Raw genomic sequence first — 22,910 nt, 5'->3', positions numbered from 1 at the left:
TTTTTCTTACCTTTCCGAAGCATGGAGCGCAATAGCAGGCAGAGAAAGGGTGATGCACGTGTTGAACACTGCCTGGCCTGGCAAGTTGCTGGCAGTGCCCCCCCGCCCGCTCCTGAAAGAGGGCACACACACACCGCCGCCCCGAGTACTTCATAAATCTTTAAAAGACCATGCGCTTGTTCATGAGGCTTAAATGGTTTATCACCCCTTCTAGAACCCCTGCATCGACCCTCTGACGTTTCCTGGAAGAATTAGCACGTAACACAATACCAAGCCCTGTCAGCTGAAACCCCCGAGAAATCATGGGGCATATTATCAAGGGGGGTTATTTCCGCTTTTTTGGCTTTAAAAGCCCAAAAAAAAAGAGATAAAATTATCTCCCTATTACCAAGCTGTCGCTAACACCAGTTAGTGACAGCTAAAAGGAGATAGCGACCATCTTGGGCCCCGCTTTGCATATCAGTGATATTTATCACTAATGACATGCAAAGTGGGCGTGCCAAGATTTTAGCGACTGGAAACAGTCCCTAACCATCGCTATCTCCTATTACCAACTTTTGGAGATATTCGCGCTAAGCGCGAATATCTCCAAAACCTAACACCTGCCCTGAGCAGTTTTAGCCATGTTATCCAATGGGAAGTGGATAACATGGCTAAGAGCATTTGCTGGATAATGCATGAATATCGCTGACTTTTCAACGATATTCATGCATTGCGGCCGTTTTTTATCGCATTTGCGATAAACCTTGCTAATAGCGAGGTTTATGTGCGATAAAATTCGCCGATGTGCGGCGATAATTTTTGTCTCTAAACAAGTTAGAGACAAAAATTATCGCTAGTTGTTGGTAATATGCCCCCGGGTTTTTGCTTGCAGGAATCGGGAGGCGGGAGACTAGCACTGAAATCAGTAGTCTCACGCCTGAATCGGGAAGGTTGGCATGTCTGGATACTCTACAGCTGGGGCCATAAACTACATCCGCAGGGCTAGGTGATAGCCTAGGTCCGGCCTGGACAATCGGACACAGAGGAAGAGGAGTGTCAGAGGGTGCGGTAGTGAATAGGGTGAAAGGGAGGTGTCGGGCGGGCACAGGGTGTGATTCTCAGAGAAGAGCAGCGCAGATGGGGGGAAGTATATGGCCCATGCATGAGAGAAAGAGCGGGGGTGACCAGTGCGTGGGGGAGATGCTTGCGAGGGTGGGGAGCCATGCTGAGGATCGGCGGCGTGCAGAGAGTGGCCCTGGTCAAGGCATCTAAAATGGCTGCCGTGCACGACAAAATTGTGGCATTGGACAAAAACGCAAGATGGCGCAGACAATGTTTATCAATAAGGATTCATTTATAACAAAATATTTACTCGCAGTGACAAAATGGTGGTCAACACTTCCTGATTTCCATCGAATCGAACGTTAACAAACGTCACGCAGCAAAAAAAAAAAAAAAAGCTCACGCACAGAGCAGTTTTTAGCCATGTTATCCAATGGAAGGTGGATAACATGGCTAAGAGCATTTGCTGGATAATGCATGAATATCGCTGACTTTTCAGCGATATTCATGCATTGTGGCCGATGTGCGGCGATAATTTTTGTCTCTAAACAATTAAAACGAAGCACAAAATGGCGAATTCCCGTTTCGCCACCAGTTTGCGGCCCAGTTCGCGGCCCGTGAAGTGCTTCTACCGTGAAAAATCATTTTTTTTTAATTTTCCCCACGGGACCCTTTAATAACCCCAACAACATTCCTAGGGGGTCAAGAGGGGTATACCTTGCCCCCTTTCAATAAATTCCCCCTTCGTTTTTCACCTCTTCTTCTCTCTCGATCCTACCGAGAGATAAGATGGCGGCCGCTCCGGACTGTTTAGAATGTTGACAGACACCGGAGAGCCAATCAGCTTTCTGTTATCCAATGGAAGGTGGATAACATGGCTAAGAGCATTTGCTGGATAATGCATGAATATCGCTGACTTTTCAGCGATATTCATGCATTGTGGCCAATGTGCGGCGATAATTTTTGTCTCTAAACAATTAAAACGAAGCACAAAATGGCGAATTCCCGTTTCGCTACCAGTTTGCGGCCCAGTTCGCGGCCCGTGAAGTGCTTCTACCGTGAAAAATCATTTTTTTTTTATTTTCCCCACGGGACCCTTTAATAACCCCAACAACAATCCTAGGGGGTCAAGAGGGGTATACCTTGCCCCCTTTCATTAAATTCCCCCTTCGTTTTTCACCTCTTCTTCTCTCTCGATCCTACCGAGAGATAAGATGGTGGCCGCTCCAGACTGTTTAGAATGTTGACAGACACCGGAGAGCCAATCAGCTTTCTGCGCGCAAAGTTCCGTTTCGCGAAAAGTAAGCGGACCGGATCGCTGCCCGGAGCGCTGTTACAGATATATATCTTGTTTTGAACGTTAATTTCTCAAAAACTACTGGAGCACATATATTGAGACCTAGCAAAGGCACATCGGGCTAACAGTCCCTACAATTTTGCCAAGTTTCGTGCAAATCCATTCAGCCGTTCGGGCTAAAAGTGAGTCCATCCGCCCTATGGAAATTAACATGGGAAAAACGTGTTTTGGGACCCCCCTTTTTTCTCGGCCCCCCCTTGACGACCCCCCCCCAAATTTCCAGGAGCTGCTCAGAAACAAAATGTGCCATTTTCCTGAAAATTTCAGCCGATTCCGTCCACAAACGCCAAAGTTATTAGACATAGAATTTTCAAAAATGCCATAGGGAAAAAATCCTAACTATATATACCTACTGGCGACCGCCAGTAGGTAATATATATATATATATTCACTGAAAAAACCATAGGTTTCACACCAGTTATAGTTAGGAATTAGCATTTAAAAAACCTATTAAATTCACTGAAAAAACCATAGGTTTCACACCAGTTATAGTTAGCTGGAAATTTTACTGATATAAAACCATTGAAATTCCCACGTTATAGTTAGATGGACTCACTATAACTTGCGCGTGCAATGCACTGCTGATGACGTCACATATTACATCACTCATGACATGGTCAGTGACATCACTCATGACATCACTGATGACACCATCCAGTGAATGTGTGTCTTTCTGAAAAATAAATATATTTTATATATGTATATGTAAAAGTTGATGGAAGAATAAATGTTTAAATAAGTGTCTAAATGGATGGTTTTTAAAAATTGATTGGTTAACTGGCTTAATAAGACATCATCAGCAGTGCATTGCACGCGCAAGTTATAGTGAGTCCATCTAACTATAACGTGGGAATTTCAATGGTTTTATATCAGTAAAATTTCCAGCTAACTATAACTGGTGTGAAACCTATGGTTTTTTCAGTGAATTTAATAGGTTTTTTAAATGCTAATTCCTAACTATAACTGGTGTGAAACCTATGGTTTTTTCAGTGAATTTCATAGGTTTTTTAAATGCTAATTCCTAACTATAACTGGTGTGAAACCTATGGTTTTTTCAGTGAATTTCATAGGTTTTTTAAATGCTAATTCCTTTGTATATCGAGTTTCTAACCTTTTTTTTTTTTTACAATTTGCTGTTTTTTTTTAAGTATTCATTTTTTTTATATAATTTTTTTCTTTTGCGCTCTGGGTGCGCGCTCCGGGAAGCTTTCAGCTAAGCTCTCCGGTAAGCTTTTCCGAGAGCTCATCTGAAAGCGCACCCAGAGCGCAACTGTCGTTCGTGAAAAAAAATATGAATGAAAAGTTAATAATAATGCAAAACATTTCGTACCATACAAATAACATTTTTTTTTTTAATAAGGAAAATGATTATGCATTTCTATAAAAGATTGATGACGTCACTTCGGCGCGCAACGTAAGTGCCCTCGGAAGCGCCTACGTGCGCGGCGCATAAACGCACGCAAAAGCGCCTACGATCGCGCCACGTTTGCGCCCCGGAAGCGCCTACGATCGCGCTGCGTAAACGCACCGGAAGTGCTCCGGAGCGCGCAGCGTAAACGCGTCGGGTCATGTGACCCTAAAATAACACTTTTCATTGGTTGCTAACAGTTTTTTTTTACAATGAATGAAATCCCCACCCATTTCCTTCACTTCTTCTTTCACTTTTGTGACTGAAAGACCTGCCTTTTTTGCTGCTCCATATTCCTGGATTCATCATGGCTGCCAGACCATCCAGCAGTGAAGATGACTCCAATGATTTCATTGATGAAGAGCCTCCTCAGCCGAAGGTCAAAGAACATTTCATCTGGAAATTTTTTAAGTTTCCAGCAGACCAGAAGAAGGTGAATGCACCAAAAGTAGAGTGCAGGATCTGCAAACAGGTCCTGTCACGGGGTAACCCCCAAAAAAAATACTCTTTTGGCAACTTCACCATGATTCGCCATGTGGAGAGGAGGCACCCCCAGAATTTTGCCCGGGAAAGTGTCAGGGCTCTGGCACAAGAGGTTCCCAGAGATGGGGCCTCTACATCAACAGGAGGAGCAACTTCTTCTGGAAGAGAACAATCACAGGAGCAGGTAGCAAACATACAACCTGCATTTAACCATGGGGTCGTCAAATGCAGATACTGCAATCAACTCCTCACCTATGGGGAGCAAAGTGTCCTGCTCATGGTTCGAGCATTGGAGAACCATCGCTGCCCTTCCCACCCCTAATTTTTTTCTTTTCTTTTTGCTCCTGTTGAGCAGTTTCCATTCCCTGTTTTTGTTCCTGTTCAGTTAAAAGAAGAAAACCAAAAGTTCTTTTCAGAACTACCTCCAATTCTCATCAAAGAGCTATATTCTTAAAAAATGAAGAGTAAGTGAAATATAGTGCATTGATAATTGAAAGGAGAATGAGTAAGAAAGAACAGAAAGGTATGAGAGGTGAAAGGAAGTGAAGTAGGAGGAATGAAAGAAGGTGAGTGTTAGAAAAGAAAGTTATGACACAGTGAATAAACTGGAGGCCTCATTTCTGAAAAGTGACGCATCGCTACGTGAAAACAGCGATGCGTCACTTTTCTGGACGCACTCCTTATGACATTCCAGATATGTCATATTTAATATATGACTAATCAATTCGCAAGGAGTTACAGATATGTCAGTATTTCTGACATATCTGTAAACACAAAAGTAACGCATTGCAGGAGTGCGTCACAAAAGTGACGCAACTCCAGTAATGTGTCCTTTCACATGGAAAAAGCACCATGTGAAAGGTTTGCTGTGAAGCAGGTGCAAGATTTTGGCGCAACAGCATCCTAAAAGTGACGCACTGCGTCATTATTACCAAGCTTTTTGCAAGGAACACCCCCTCTGCATGCATTATACCTGACACTATTTTTTAAAAAGTGACGCATCTAGGTACATGGGTCACTTTTTAAAACTCTGCGCCATATTGTATCTGCATCAGGTATAATGTATGCAGAGGGGGCAATCCCTCGCAAAAAGCTTGGTAATAACGACGTACTGAAATCTATGAGATTTCTCTGCGTCACTTTTAGGATGCTGTTGCGTCAAAATCTTGCGCCGGCCTCGCATCACTTTTATGTTTACAGATATGTCAGAAATACTGACGTATCTGTAACTCCTTGCAACATGATTCGTCATACATTAAATATGACACATCTGGAATGTCATAAGGACTGTGGACAGAAAAGTGACGCATCACACCAGCAGTGTAATAAAATGTGCCTCGTTGCACTATATTTAAAGGATGCAACAGCATCCTAAAAGTGACGCAGTGAAATCTCAAACATTTCACTGCGTCGCTATTACAAAGCTTTTAGTGGGGGAACACCCCCTCTGCATGCATTATACCTCACGCAGATATAATGTGGCGCTTGATTTTAAAAAGTGACCCATCTACCTAGATACGTCACTTTTTAAATATAACGCAACGAGGCACATTTTTTTACACCACTGGTGCGATGCGTCACTTTTCTGTGCGCACTCCTTATGACATTCCAAGTAACGCATTGCTGGAGTGCGTCACAAAAGTGACGCAACTCCAGTAATGTGTCCTTTCAAATGGGGAAAGCAGCATGTGAAAGGTCTTGCCTCAGTCTAACACCTGCTGTAAAGCAGGCACAAGATTTTGACGCAACAGCATCCTAAAACTGACGCAGTGAAATCTCAAAGATTTCACTGCGTCGCTATTACAAAGCTTTTTGCGGGAGAACACCCCCTCTGCATGCATTATACCTGACGCTATTTTTAAAAAGTGACGCATCTAGGTACATGGGTCACTTTTTAAAACTCTGCGCCACATTATATCTGCGTCAGGTATAATGTATGCAAAGGGGGCATTCCCCCGCAAAAAGCTTGGTAATAACGACGTACTGAAATCTATAAGATTTCTCTGCGTCACTTTTAGGATGCTGTTGCGTCAAAATCTTGCACCTGCCTCGCATCACTTTTATGTTTACAGATATGTCAGAAATACTGACGTATCTGTAACTCCTTGCAACATCATTCGTCATACATTAAATATGACACATCTGGAATGTCATAAGGAGTGCGCACAGAAAAGTGACGCATAACACCAGCAGTGTAATAAAATGTGCCTCGTTGCACTATATTTAAAAAGTGACGCATCTAGATAGATGCGTCACTTTTTAAATATTGCATAACAATGCGCATTTTTTTACACCGCTGGTGCGTCACAAAAATTGACGCACAGGAGGCGCAAAACTAACAGCGCAAGGCCTTCATAAATATGGTCCTGGATTTTCCCCGTGCTTCGCCGGTGCGCGTACCATGCGCTTCCCCCGCGCAAAACGAAAAAAATGTTTTAATGCCCTGCAGGACCCTATTTTAGTCCCTACATCAAACCTAGGGGGTCAGAGGGGGTCTACTCTTCCCCCTTATGGTCATTTGCCCCTTTTTTTTTCAAACCCCTTGTGTCTCGATTTTACCGAGACACAAGATGGCGGCCGCTCCAGACTGTTTAGAATGTTTACAGACACCCAAGAGCCAATCAGCTTTCTGCGCGCAAGTCGCGTGTCGCGCCGGGAGCGCACTCAAGTGCGCGCACCGGAGAGCGCCTATAGATATATATATTTTTTTGAACCTAAATTACTCAAAATCCACTGGAGCACATATCTTGAGACATAGCAAAGGCACATCGGGCTACCAGTCCCTACAATTTTGCCAAGTTTGGTGTAAATCCATTCAGCCGTTCGGGCTAAAAGTGAAATTGACCGCCCTATGGAAATTAACATGGGGAAAATGCGTTTTGGGACCCCCCTTTTATCTCGGCCCCCGCATGACGTATCCCCCCCAAACTTTCAAGGAAGGACCGGAGCTCCGCGAGGCCATTTTCAGGAAATTTTCAGGCAGATTCGTCAACCGGTGCCAAAGTTATTCCAAATAGAATTTTGAGATTTAACATTGAAAAAAATCCTAACTATAACTACCTACTGGCAACCGCCAGTAGGTAATATATATATATATATATATATATATATATATATATATATATATATATATATATATATATATATATATATATATATATATATATATATATATATATATATATATATATATATATATATATATATATATATATATATATATATATATATATATATATATATATATATATATATATATATATATATATATATATATATATATATATATATATATATATATAGGAATATGCCTTGAAGACTGAGTGGAATAGAGGATTTAGTACCAATGTGATTGACTGTCTAAGTGAGGAATTTTAAGTGTCTCACTAAATATAGGGGATAGTGATTCAACTGTGTGAAAACCTGTATAACTCTATCTCTTCTGGTGTAAACTACTACATAAGTTGGTTACTACCTATTTGAAAGTCTATATTATGTATTAATTAGTTAAGTGAGGATTTGTATGGGATAGTGAATGAATGTGTGTGTGGTTGGGTGGGACGTGTGTGACTGGAAAGACTGGAAAGATGTGTAAATAGTTGATTTAGTAGGTATATGAGGTTAAGACTGTATGTGGAAACAGTTGTTTGGGTGAGGGAATCTCTTTATTGGTGTGGTGATGAGTACATATATTTGTCAATTATACGTGTCCAACAAACTAGAAATATAAAAGGCAGTTTATGTGACAGTTATTGCATATAAATAAGTATACATAATACTCAGTGATTGTATGATTGATGTATGGATAACTGTATACTTGTAATACTGATTTATAACACACTAAGTATGAGTTACTATCTATATCAATAAATAAAGTGGTGTTTGTGTAAGTGAGTAGCTTAGTGAATTTAAGTATGATCAATTGTTTGCATAAGTGAGTAGGAAGTCTGCATAAAGGAATAGGATATGTGCTGGTGTGCAATGTTGATATAGGTGTATACATATATTTAATAGTGTTCTTTTTTTTAATGTTTCTGCCATTTTCATATTTCAGCACAGCATAATATAAGGCAACCAAACAACGAAAAAGATAAATACAATAACAGATCAAATAATATAGAGCAAGCAAACTGCTGTCTAGTGTGGGCAAGCCATGAGCAAGTCGTTAGCACACCTAGTAAAACAAGAAAGAAAGTAAATACAAAAAAAAGCAAAAAAAACTGAACAAAAGGGCAAAGCATTTCCAGCCCGAGCAAGCTTCTATTCCATAGCACACACATACAAGAAAGAACCCAGCACGTAAAGAAAAAGGAAAAGAAGCACATAGCGCAACCTTGACATTATTACAAACAATCGACCAACATCAATCCCTCCTTCCATCTCCGTACTGGATCCCAAATTCTCAACCCTAACTGCCTCCCCCTCCTACCTTTGCACACAAAAATTCCTTTTTCTAAATTATAAGCAGCCAGAAGGCTTGCCAGCCATTGTTGTAATGCAGGAGGTGTTTTATCCAGCCAGGACCTGGCTATAGCAAGCCTGTAAACTGCCATAGCAATGAACATAAACTCCCGGTGGGGAGCGTCAGTGTCTGGAATCACCCCCAATAGTTTCAAGGTTGGGGTACGTACGATTTGAATTCCTATAGATCTATCTAAAAATGACTCTATATCTCTAATTAGCATAAAGAGTTGGGGGCAGGTGGCAAAAATGTGTACTATGTCCGCCTCTGGTAGGTCGCAGCGTGGACAGTTGATTCCTGAGGTGCCACCCCATTGTGCTATTCTAGCCGGGGTAAAATACAGAGAATATAGCGTTTTGTAATGCTGGGCCTGGAGTGGGGCTGAACAGAGTACCGTGCAGCCCAGACCTAATGATTCCTGGAACCAACATGTCTCAATGCCCAATTTCCACGCCCATTTAGCACCATATTTCTCTAAGTCATCTGGCTTTCCTACTGCTAAGCATGCATAGAGGCTGCGTATCGTACAATCACCACCTTTTTCTATTGTATCCAGAATTTCGTTGTTACCGAAGCCTACAGTCCCTCCCTGTTTTTTATTCAAGTAACTCCTAACCTGTAGGTATTTAAAGAAGCTTCTGCTGTCAATTCGGAATTTAGTCACTAAGTCCATAAACTGTACCATCCTCCCTGGCCCGACAATATCCCCGATCTTCATGATCCCTTTATCTGCCCAGCCAGCTATAACTGAGTCTGCGAAGATTGCCTCTGGAAGGGATCTGTTTTTAAACAACCAAGTATATCTATCCAAATTTGTTTTCGGGAAGGCAGCCCAGATCTTCACAGCAGCGCTGACTGTCTTAAACCTTGTCCTTTTGTAGTAGGAAAAATTGGTACAATTTAGAAAGCAGTTCTCTGCATCTACCCCCAAAACCACCGCATAGACATCAGTGGAGATGCAGGTAATTCTTTGATCCAATCCGCCGACCCCAATCAACCCCTGCATGTACTGGAATGCCCCCGCCCAGTAATATAACCTAAAGTCCGGAGCTCCCCACCCACCTCTATCCCTTGGGAGGGTAATGAACCTATATGCCCTACTTGTTTTGCCGTGGGCCCAAATAAATCTGTTCAGAACTAGCTCTAGTGCATGAAACCATCTGGCTTCAAAGTACAGCCGAATTGCTCTAAAAAATAAAGAAACTTAGGCAAAATTAACATCTTATTAACATTAGTGCAGCCAACTAGGGATAGGTGGAGATTATTCATTCTCTCTAGGTCGGATCTTACTTTCACCATTAGGGGAGCCATATTCTGCTCCACAACCCTATCTCGATCTGCCAAGATCTCAACCCCTAAATGCACTGCTGAGCTAACTACCCGACTATGGTTACAAATTACATGAGAATTTTTCACTATCTGGGTCTTAGCCTTGTTGAGTCTATATCCTGAGATCCTGACCAAATTGCTGTTCTTCAGATTCAACCTTGCTGATAGCGAGAGTAGGATTAGTTGTTAAAATCGCCACATCATCCGCGTAGGCCAATGTCTTGAACTCCTTGTCATTTACACTTATTGGGGGAATATTAGGGTTAACCTCCAAACTACGCAGCAAGGGGTCCATATAAAGTGCAAACAACAGGGGAAAGGAAGGACAGCCCTGCCTAGTCCCTCTGCTGATCTGCACTGAGGCTGAGTATCCTCTGTTAATCCTAATCCCGGCTGTTGGCTCTCTATACAGGGTCTGGATGGCCCTTATGTAGCCCTCACCTGTACCATACCAACTCATTACTGTCCACAGGTAGTCCCAGGAGACCCTATGGAACGCTTTTTCTGCATCTAAAAATAGTGCTGCCATATGGTCTCCTGGAACTCCCGCAGCATCAAATAGTGTGACTACTTGTCTGACATGTTGTGTAGTGCCTGGTATAAACCCATGCTGTGAGGAGCTGACCAAGCTCTTGATTACTCTGGCTAATCTCTTTGCGAGTATTTTGGATAAAATCTTAGCGTCAGAGTTCATTAAGGTAATGAGTCTGTAGGACTCTGGTGCTAGCCAAGGTTTGCCTTTTTTCAAGATTACTATGAATGTCCGCTCCTCCCCATGAATTTGGAATAGACTCCCCTCGTTGTGCCTGAAGCACAGTATTAAAAATATCTGGGACCAGTGCCTCTTGGAATTCTACGGGGATTTGATCCGGGCCCGCAGCCTTTCCTGAAGGAAGGCTTTCCAGTGCAGCGACAACCTCTTCCACTTTGATTGGTGAGTCTAGGGCATTCTTCTCTTCCTCAGGAAGAATCAAAGCTGGGATGTTGCTAAGATAGCCTGATATGTCTACCATCTCATTGTCCTCGTCTAAACTATAGAGGCCTGCATAGAACTGCCTAAATACTTCCTTCACGCCATCAGGTTCAGACACGCTATTACCCTGATCATCTGAGATCTCCTTTATTTTGGACGCTGCAAGTTTCTGTCTGGTGCGGATGGCTAATATGTGGCCCACCCTCTCGCTCAACTCGTAAGAATCCTCTTTCTTGATTAAGTAATTAACTGTGGCTTTGCCTGCGATGCATTCTACTATTCCCGCTTTGATCGTAATTATTTTAAGTAGCTGCTGTTCCAATGGCTCTTGCTGCTGAATAACTAAATTTTACTCTTCCTCTGCTTTGAGCAGGTTTTTAACCATTTCCTCCACCCTCATCCTCTCCCCTTCTGTTTATGGAGCGTAAAGCTCAACGTCTCTCCCCGGGTTACCGCCTTGAATGCGTCCCACACCATGCCTGGAGCTGCAGTCCCTCTGTTCACTTCCCAAAAATTTCTGACCCAGGTGTTCATGCACTTTATGTATGTCTCATCTTTAAGCAAAGCTCTCTCGAAAGTCCAGAGGGTATCTCGTGTGCATGTCTGACCTACTTTAACAGTTAAAATCAGTGGGTTGTGATCCAAGATGATCCGGCGATATTTATCTATTTGGGACCCACCAATAAGGGAGTTAAATATCCAGAAATAATCCAGTCTGACCAGATTCTTGTGGGGAGCGGAGAAAATGTGCTACCGTCTTTATGGGTGTGCAATTTAGCCCAAAGATCTATTAAGGAATTGTGCTGTGCCATAGCAATCAGTGCTCTATGTGTTTTCCTCTTTCTGCCGACATAGCACCCCCCTGCTTGTGTATACCACCCTAATTGTCCATGAATATTAAAATCACGCAGCAGATAATGGGTTTGGGCTACTGGGCTAGCTCTGCATCTAGAAATTGGAAGATGTCGGTATCATCTTCAGTGGAGCCATATACTGAGACGAGCGTGAACTTCTCCCCCCTGCATGTTATTTCCAACATCACCCATCTGCCCCATTGGTCTTCTTTCTTTTTGTTTACAGCTATATCCCTGCCTTTACCCAGTACCGCAACCCCTCTGGTCTTTGAGCCTTGCTTACTATTAGCCAATAAGAAAAAACCCAGCTGCTGCAGCAGGAATCTCCTTGCCCCCTCTATATGTGTTTCCTTCAGACAAACTAGATCCAAATGCAGTGTTTTTAGCAAAGCGGCAACTCAAACTCTTTTGTTAACATCGTTAAGCCCACAAATGTTGATCGAGGCAATTCTACATGTCATTAGAATACAACAAATGTATGTAGATCCAAGAAAAAACAAAGTTGTGCTGTGCTGTGCTGTGTTATGTTATGTTATTTGTTATGTTATGTTATTTTATTTTATAAAGCGCAACGGATGCCGCAGCCAAGAGGCGTCCCGGCGCTTAGGAGAAGGTAAAAAACACAACACGGAAACTAATAACCAGAGAAGAAGACTAAACAGTGGAAAATAAAAAGGTCTTCAAGGCTTTTCTGAACGGGAGCAGATCAGGGATGGAGCGAAGAGAGGCAGGCAAGGAATTCCAGAGAGCTGCTACCATCACAGAGAAAGAGCGTCCGCCCATCCTTGCTTTTTTAAAACGTGGCACTACAGCAAGGTTTGTCCCTGAGGATCGGAGGACTCTAGATGGCTCATAATGACAAATTAATTGTGACAAAATGGGGGGAGAAGCCAGCTTCAAGATTTTAAAAGTTAAACAGAGGGTTTTAAATTTGATTCTTTGCCCCACGGGCAGCCAGTGAAGATCCTGAATAGTACGGCGCACAGAAACAAACTTCGGAAGACCACCAACATCCTGGCGGCCGCATTTTGCACCCGCTGGAGACGAACTAGTTCTGCTTGATTAACGCCTAAGAACAGAGAACTGGCGTAATCTAATCTAGCCAAGACTGTGGCCTGGACAATGATCTGTCTCGTGTCAGCATCAAAAAACTTAAAAATGGGTCGCAAACACCGCAGGGCACCAAAACAAGTTCCGGCAACCCGTTTAGTGTGGGCGGTGAATGAAAGTTTATCATCCAACCACACCCCAAGGTTCCTAACTTCAGCCACTGGGGTGGGAGCAGGGCCCAATTCAAGTGGCCACCACTGGTCGCCCCAAAGCTCGCTTTCCCTACCAAAAATAATAACCTCGGTTTTAGAGGCATTCAGTTGGAGGCGATTGTTCGCCATCCAGCCCGCCACAGCTTTTAACGCGGACTGAAAAGTGGCAGCATCCATGTTGGTCTCTCCATTAAGTGCCACCGCCAGCTGCGTGTCATCGGCGTATGACACCATGGAGAGACCAAAACTATGGGCGACCTCAGCCAACGGTTGAACATATAAATTAAATAAGGTAGGGCTAAGGGCCGACCCCTGCGGGACACCCTGCAGGATCGGACGAGGAGCAGAAACAAAAGGGGGAGTGGATACTTTAAAAGTTCGATCAGTGAGAAAAGATCGAAACCACTCGAGTGCTCTCTCTCCAACTCCGGCCTCCTCAAGGCGATGGAGGAGGATCTGATGGGACACCGCGTCAAACGCGGCACTGAGATCCAATAGGATCAGTGCCGCCATCTGACCTTGGTCCAACATCTTCCTGATGTTCTCCACCACTGCTAGAAGAGCCGTTTCAGTACTGTGACCCGCACGGAACCCATTCTGCGATTTATCCAGTATTTTCGCTTCCTGCAGATGGAGTGACAGGATGCGGTTAGCATGAGATTCTGCTAATTTCGCTAGCCAAGGAAGCAGGGAAATCGGCCGATAATGTTCCGATTTGGTGGGGTCAAGGGCTGGTTTTTTTAGAATGGGAATGATGGTAGCCTGCTTCCAAGCTCTGGGCACACAGCCGGTGTTAAAAGACAGCTCAATGAGACTGTGCATGGCCGGGTAGCAGCACTCAGCAATTTCCTGGAATTGAATGGGTCTCATGGGGTCATCAGGTGAGCCGGATTTAACCTTCATTGTCAAGGCTTTAAATTCCTCTAGAGTAGGGCTGGGAATAGTCAGCAGTGGTATGGAAGCCTTAGGTGCTATGTTATTCTCCTGGATGGTAGACTGGGAGAATGACCTATAAATGGCCTCGACTTTTTCAATGAAGAATGAGTGTGCTGTATATACTGTATGTCCAGTATGTGCTCCCCCCTGCCCCTCCCCTGCAACCCTCCCCCCCTATCTCTCCACCCCTAGGGGCAAATAGGTCATGCATGACCTATGTGTGGTCGCTTTAGAATGTAGCTGTCGCCTCCTCCTCCCTCTCTTAAAGATTTAAACAAAGTCCTCCCCTTGGTAACTGGCATTAGCTAGCCCTGTATTCACTGTTCCTGGATACTCCTACCTGACCCTTCCTGTGAATTTATTATCAGCGTCCCCCATCTCAAAAGCCCAGCACCTCCTCCATATATTCTTTTGCCTTGATGTCAGAAAACAACATTTTCACCTGGCCATTAGTAATTACTTTCAGTTTGGCAGGATATAGCAAGTAGGCTTCAGACCCGAGGGCCCGTATGGGGGCGATTAGCTGCCTCAGTCTCCACCTACGCTCTACTGTAACGTGGCAGAAGTTGGGCCTGGCAAAAAAGGTAATATTATTAAATGAGCGCTTGGCCTCCGGCTTTGCTTTCTCTAAAATTTGTTGTCTCAGCAATAAATTGCCTACATACAAGAGAATCTCTGTTGGCCTACCCTCTTGCGCCGCGTTCTGCCCTCTCCTAATTGTTAGGAGGAAGCGATGTGCCCTTTGGATTTTGTTCTCCCAATCCCATGAAGATAACTCGGGAATAGCCCTTTAAGTAGATTCACCACAAACAACCTGACATCCTGGCCTTCCATCCCCTCTGCCACACCCAGTAGTCTAATGTTATTGCGGCGCTGGCAATTTTCGTAGTCCTCCAGCTTCCATTGCATGTCTTCTGTTGTTCCTGTTTAAAGTTTTGGAAGCTACTGAAATCGTCCTCCAACTTCCCAGTCCTTTCTTATACTTGGGTGACCCGTTCAGCAAAGCTCGTCGTACAGTTTATTCATCTTCCTTAAAGAGTTCTGGATCTTTTTTGCCCCCTGCCTCGCCCTACGACTTTCGACTCTTGCCTCACTTTGCATGGATTTGAGGGTGCTGAATAACAAATCCATTGAGACCGGCTGGGGTAATGGATGGGTTGAGCCCTGTGCCCGGGTTGCGTCGGGGTACCACCAATGTCCTGATAAGTCTGCGATGTGGCTGAGTAATCCCACATTAACTTTTTGGAGTGGTCTGAGGGGCTCCCTGAGTGGCTAGGTTTCCTCCTAGATCTGCGTTTCTTTTGAGTACACTTCTGAGCAGCTGAGCTGCTCCCTGAGTCAGTAGTTTCCTCCATGCTGTCCTTGCTTGGGCTTAATGACTCAAAATCCTCATTGTCTGAGTAAAAGCGATCCAGCCAGGCAGCCACTCCAACAGCCCCACTCTCGCAGTGCCTTGATGGGTTAGCCTCATTATCTAATTGTTGGTTTGTAAGAGCCGGATTACTTCCCCAGGTGCTCACCCCAGATACTACAAACTTTTCCCCTGCTGTCCCCGCAGAGCCCCCTGACTCACCCTGGCTTTTTACGGTGAGGATCTTGCATTGATCAGTCTGGATGTCAAAGCTGCCTCCGCCCGCGCTCCGGCTCCATCTCCAGCTACCTCTCTGCTCTCAGGGTCAGCTCCGGTTGCTTCTTTCGCCTAGTTCTCAGATGGGACGCCAGCCGCGGCTGCGCGCTCCAGCCCTTGCTTCAGCGCCTTCTCCAGTTGCCTGGTTACTGGCGCCACTGCGTCCTCGAGGACGGTCAGTAGATTGAGATTCTTCTCACCGCTCCTCGCGCTGATGGTCGCCGCATCTACGGACTCCGCAGGTTTGGCGCAAAGCTTTCTGTAACTGTAGGGTGCCGCCATGAAATTTCCTTGTGTTTCCCTTTATTTTATGCAGATCGCAAAGCCAGAGAGTCACAGGCCACGCCAGGGGTAGGTGCCGCATCATTATTTGCCCGCTGCTCGCCCGACTTTTTCCCCAGGGATTTCTTTGTAGTGCTAGCGCTGGTACCTCGTAGCGCTACGGCGCCAGCTGTCGGCTTAGGCTCGTTCTTGTCTTTGATTGTAGCATCCTTCTGCAATGCCAAGTCCTCAGGGTCATTCAACTTGGTTGTGCGTGGTGGCATGGTGGAAGTCCCCTTAAAGTCCAGCGGGGCGAAATCAGCAAGCCTTCTCTGAACTCGATGCAGGGTCGCCTTTGCTAGCTCGCCGGTAAGATGCCACCACGGTAGGGTGCCAGGGGCGCTAATATCACTGCTTCCTCGACCCCAGGGACCCTGTCTCATCGCCGTACTGGGGAGGTATTAGAACATCATTTGCAGCGGAAGGGAGAAGGAGTGAGATGCGACTTCTCACTACAGACCACCAGCGGCCATCTTGCCTCTCTGCAGTCTATTTAATAGTGTTCTATTGATCTTTGTTAGCATGTATGAGTGAATCTATAAGAAAGTGTTTAGATGTGTGTAGATGTAGGAATTACTGAGTGGGTTTTTAGAAACTTGTACTGGTGTGTGAATGGTTTCAAATATGGTACTTCATATTTTATAATGAGTGTTGAAAGGTTATGCTACTGTATGATCAGATGTATCAGCTTGTCACATGGATGATGTCATCAGTGATGTCATCAATGATGTCATTTGAGATGTCATCAGTGACGTCGTCAGTGATGTCACTGACCATGTCATGAATGATGTAATATGTGACATCATCAGCAGTGGATTGCTGGCGCGCGAGTTATAGTAAGTACAACTAACTATAACAGGGGAATTTCAATGGTTTTATATGAGTGCAATGTGTAGCTAACTATAACACCCCTAAAACCTGTGTTTTTTTCCGTGAATTTTTAAGGTTTTTTAAATGCCAATTCCTAACTATAACATGTCTGAAACCTATGTTTTTTCCAGTGAATTTCAAAGGTTTTTTAAATGCTAATTCCTATCTATAACATGTCTGAAACCTAAGGTTTTTTCAGTGAATTTCAAAGATTTTTTAAATGCTAATTTATAAATATTTTTATTGTTTTTTTATATTTTCTAACTACATTTTTAAAATCTTTTTATTTTTAGATGTTATTTTTTAAATTACATTACATATTTTTTAATGATTTTTTTACATAAAAATGTATTTTTTAATTATTTTATATTGTTTATAATATACTGAAATATTTTTTTTCTTTTTTTTGGCAGTTGCGCACCCTACGAACACCCTGTTCATTTACTGCGCGAAACGTGTCCGCCATTTTAGGGTTGCTTTCTACGATCCGCGTAGGGTGTGCGATGGGTACAACTTTTCCCAAGCGGTTGCTATGCGGCTTGTGCACGACGCCTTGCGCATAGGCGAGATGTACGTATAACACGACGTGACTGACGCTCGGTAGCGAGTGACGTCAGATGTATGTATGTATGTATGTATTTGTTTTTATAAAGCGCACATTTCACCATTAGGTCTCACGGCGCTGGCAGAGGGTATGGGAGATGCGAGAGAGAGGAGTTGTTATGCTGTTGCCTTGAATAGTAGTGTTTTGAGTTCTCTCCGGAAGATTTTGTGATTCTGATTGGATCTTAAAGCCGTAGGCAGGGAATTCCATGCCATAGGGCCCACCTTCGAGAAACTCCTGTCTCCATTTCTGACAGTACGAACTCTTGGTATCTTTAGGAGATATTTGTTTGAAGATCGTAATGTTCTTTCCGGGCAATATTCCTGAAGTTTATTTTTTAAATATTTCGGGCCTTGTCCATTTAATGATTTGTGCACTAGGCAACAGATCTTGAACCTTATGCGCTTTCTGACTGGAAGCCAGTGCAGTTTCTTCAGGCAAGGGGCAGAGGGAGTGCGTGGGGGTAGGTCGAGGGTCAATCTGGCTGCTGCATTTTGGAGTGTCTGCAGTTTACTTAGTGTGCCCTCGTTTGCATCAACGAGGAGTGCATTACCATAATCAAGGCGGCTAGTAATTAAGCCTTGAATCAATGGTTTACGATAGAACAGAGGTAGCCATATGAATATTTTCCTTAGGCTCCTCATAAGACCTATGCAGGTGTGTACTAATTTGTTCGTGTGGGGAACCATGGACAGCTTGTCATCAAGGGTGAAGCCCAGGTTCCGAACAGTGTCTTTTGGGGATGGGCAGGGTCCAAGTTCCGGTGGCCACCACTCTTGGGACCAGATGGATTTGGCCGCACCGAAAAGCATTATTTCGGATTTGCCTGCATTGAGCATTAGGAAACTATTGGTCATCCAGCCCTTTATTTCTAGCATACAATTCCTGAATCTCACTTTAGTCTCTGCTGGATCAGAGCCAAGGGTTATGAGAATTTGGGTATCGTCGGCATACGACAGTGTGTCGAAGCCGAAGTCCCGAATTATTTTGGCCAGTGGTGATACGAAAAAGGTCCTGATTTGACCCTAGAGCTACGGCCCGTGAGATAGCTCTGGATCCAGCCTAGGGCTTGGCCTTCGACACCTATCCCCACTAGTCGCTTTAATAGGACTCTGTGGGATATGGTGTCGAAGGCCGACGAAAGGTCTAGCAGGATGAGAATAGCCGACTGTTTGGAGTCCAGTGCCAACTGGATATTGTCAACCACCTCTATCAGTGTAGTCTCAGTGCTATGGGAAGCTCTAAATCCTGACTGTGAGGAATCTAATAGCGAGTGCCTTTCAAGGAATTTTACCAGTTTTGCGTTGATAATAGATTCCATTGATTTGCCAAAGAGTGGTAGTAGAGATATGGGGCGGTAGTTCATCGGTTACTTGGGGTCTGCGTTATTTTTCTTAAGGATTGGCCTCACAATGGCTTCTTTCCAGGGGGTAGGGAACAAGGCACGAGTTAGGGACATATTAAAGTTAGAGGTCAATGTGGGAGCCAGGGCAGGTGCTAGTTTAGCTAAAATCTGGGCGGACGCTGGGTCTTTGGGGGAACCTGATTCGGCCTTTTTTAGTATGTTGGCTACCTCGTCCTCAGTGATTGTTCCGAAGTCAGCAAAATTTTGCTGTATGGGGTTTATGGTGAGGGGATCAGCATGGCATAGCTCACTTGTTGTGCCTGTTTCTGTGGGAAATGATTCATGGATTGTATTAATTTTGTCTTTGAAATAGGTGGCTAGTTCATCGGCCCAGTCCTGGGATTCCTGAATGACCTTTTGGCAAGCAATGGGGTTAGAGAAGTCTTTTACAATTGCATAAAGTTCTTTCTGTGAATTTCCAGCTGCTTTAATTTTTTCCCCAAGGTAGGTTTTCTTAGCATTGGCGATTTTGTTCATATATTCTTTATGAGCAATTTTATAGTGTAATTTGTCATCAATGTTTTTTGATTTGCGCCATTTTCGTTCAGCTTTCCTGGTGTGTTGTTTAATAGTTTTCAATTCATCAGTGAACCAGGGCGATTTCAGTTTTGGGCAGTTTATTAGGCGTTTAGGAGCTATAGAATCCAGAGTCTTACTGATTGCGGAATCAAAGTCTAGGACCGATCTATCTAGCTATATGTCCTCAGTTACTCTCGGGGGGGGCAAAGGTTTTAGCAAACATTTCTAAGTTTATCTTTTTCCATGGGCGGCTCAGCTTTTTTTCTTTAGAGTGAACCTGCTCGGACTCGTTTGTTTTAATCGTGAATTTGATAATTACATGGTCTGACCATAAAACAGGAATTAGTTCATTAATATGCGTATCCTGGAAGTTGGTACATACAATATCCAACGTATGACCCGCTTTATGTGTAGGGTCGATTTCGAGTAGTCTTAGGTCTAGGGACTCAATACTATTCATTAGTTCCATTTTGTAAGGGTCATTGTTTATTTCCATGTGATGGTTCAAATCGCCTAACAGTAGGACATTTTTACAGGCTAGTATATGGGGTGCCAGGATGTCAACTAGTTGGGCGGCAAAATTGGCTTTGGTCTCTGGGGGTCGGTAAATCAGGGCTCCTTTCCAGGACTCATTACCAGTGAGGACAAGGGAAAAGATTAAAAACTCTCCCCAAGTCTCAAGATGAGTGGAAATTATGTTAATTTCGATCTCGATTTTGTAGATTATTGCGGTCCCTCCCCCTCGTTTCCCAGTTCTGTCTAGTCTGAATATTTTATAATCAGAGGGCAGGGCTGCTGCTATGTCTGGGTCTGATGTTTCTGATAGCCAGGTTTCGGTTATAAAGAAAAGATCTGGGGTTTCTTGATCGAGTAAGTCCCAGATCTCTAAGGAATGCTTAGGGAGCGACCACACATTTCCGTAAAGGCAGGTCAGTGGTTTACGAGTTGGCGGGGGGCCAGGATTGATAGGAGGTGCAACGATAGCTGGGTGGGACGAATTAAAGGACAGGAGCTCTGTGCGGGTTTAGGTAATCATATTTAGGAGTTGTATTTATAGCAATTTTAGTACCTGTTTGTCGTCGATGGGCTGTCGGGAGGTCAAGAAAGAGTTGGGCTGTCGCGGACAGGCGCAGACAGGCAGGGCTTGACTTTGGCGCGACTTAGGCGCGCTGCCTGCGCGTCGCTGCGCGAGTCCGCTCTACGCACTCCGCTATATGCAGGAGTGGGGGGCACCGCCTTCCGGGGAGTCTGGAGCGCTGACCGGTGTAGGCTACCGGAAGCGCCGTAGGGGAAAGAATGAGCCCGCCGTCCCCGCGCCAAAAGCCGAGACGGATCGGGTCCACTTGGTAATAAAGGGCCTACTTTAAATTTCTGCACTATACAGTTGTCACACGTATGTGGAAATGCTAACAGCACGGCGCGGCGCAGCACAATTAAAATGAACGTGCAAGCCGACTTTTAAATCAGTCAGTCACAATGTGTATTACTGTTCTAAAGTGCTCGAGTGCTCTGTGCTAAATGCTGAATTTAACGTTTTAAAATTCAATTTTGCAGTTCAAGGTTTTAAAATTCAATTTTGCAGTTCATACATCAAATTCGATTTTTACAATTCATACAGGTTTTAAAATTCATCAAAAGTTAAAACTCAACAAAGCAAGAGCTGCCTAGCAATCAAGCAGTCTCTTTTACCCTCTGTCTGGGCCATATGGGTCATATGCATATCAGACGCGGTGTGTGAGCGACTTCCGCGATTTTTTCAATGTTGAAAAACGTATTTATATATATTCAATATAAATATTAAGACAAGAGATTATCTGAGGTTATTATTTTAATAATTGTCTTTAACTTTCTTAAAAAGTACATCACTGTTATCCTATGGGTGGAAATTCACTTAGCAGGTAAATAGTGTTATCGTTACCTTTTCTCACTCAGTGGTGGATCCTGGATCCAGCACTGCTGCATCTCCTCTAAACAGTTGAAAGAATGCAAATTACCAAAGACGCGCGGAAGCCCATGTCTTTTAAAAAAAAGAAATATTGCTAGAATGCGTGGATCATGCACGCACCCCCCGGGTTCCCCCCCAAAAATAAATAAATAAGGGCCCTGGGAGACCATGTGGGACCCCCTGAGGAGAGGATCAGGGTGTGTCTACCCTCCCCCTTTTCACATTTTAAACACACATTTCACACGGTTTTTCAGCCTCCCTTGTACCGAGACATAAAATGGCTGCCAACAGTTTCTAGTTTCGAATGTTGACAACCACTTGACAGCCAATTGGCCTTCAGCACGTGATTGGAAAGGTGCGCTTATGGTACGATGACAATAAGTGGAGTATACGTATTCAATTTTTTTATCGGAAGTGGGCCGCGTGACCCCCTTCCCGTGCCCAATTCCGGGCATTGGTGTCCCTAGCCCCGGGGGCATGGCTAATTATATATTATTATTTTATGGCGGAGACCCGCAAAGCCTCCCTCCGAGCCACTTCAAGACCACATGGACATCCGAACTCCATCTATGTATGTACCCCGTAGGAGTTGCCTTCACTTTGCGCATGCATGTTTGTGGTAGCGCATGCGAGTTAATGTTACGCAAGCGCACAATACGTCCCACCGTCTGGCTATGTACACCTAACGTATTTATTTTATTTGCGCATGCTCAATTACAACATGCCCAATCACAGCTCTCACACCCAGTGACATCATGCTCAACCAATCATCCTTCTGCAAAGCATTTATAACCTCCCAACCTTCTTGAACTTTTCCTATTCCGCAGTCACAGCTGTTGAGAGTGTTCGTATCCACTTCTTCGTAGATGAGCACTTTTTTAAGAGTAATTAAATTAATTAATCTGAACAATCTTTAAATACCGCGTAAATGCTAAATTATGTTCGATTTGACAATGTTGTTTTTAAGCACGCTTTCCTGCTTTTTTATATCGTTATGGTTGACTTTCTAACTTTTGTTTCTGGGCAAATCACTTAATCCTGGTGCGTTTGTTTAATTTGCCAAACACCACGTGGCCACTCCTACAGCAGTGTGCTACGTGCTGTTCAAGTGAATGCGATGTAGTTTTTATCGTGTAAATAGTGCGTCACATGCGCCATGCATTGCAAAAGTAATGTTTTCGGGAATAGTGTATTTTAGCACGATTTCCAGCTCTGATACCTCGAACATTTTGCCTTAGTAGGCAATGTTTCTGGGCAAATCACTTAATTCTGCCGCCTTTCATTATTTAAGTAGTGCGCCACGTGCTGCTTCACCCCATGCGCTGCACATGTAATCGATTGGCCAATGTTGTATTTTAGCACGCTCTCCATGTTTTTTAATAAACTTAAACTTCATTTGCTCCCTTTTCTATCTCATTATACAGATATCTCAACCATGATACGTACTGGTCGTCACAAGCTGTCCTGCCCATACACTTTACCACGTGGTGGTGAACACCTCAACCCACCAG

Source organism: Lissotriton vulgaris, chromosome 3_1, assembly GCF_964263255.1.
Source record: "Lissotriton vulgaris chromosome 3_1, aLisVul1.2, whole genome shotgun sequence".
Lineage (NCBI taxonomy): Eukaryota > Metazoa > Chordata > Amphibia > Caudata > Salamandridae > Lissotriton > Lissotriton vulgaris.
This window is presented reverse-complemented; position numbering follows the sequence as displayed.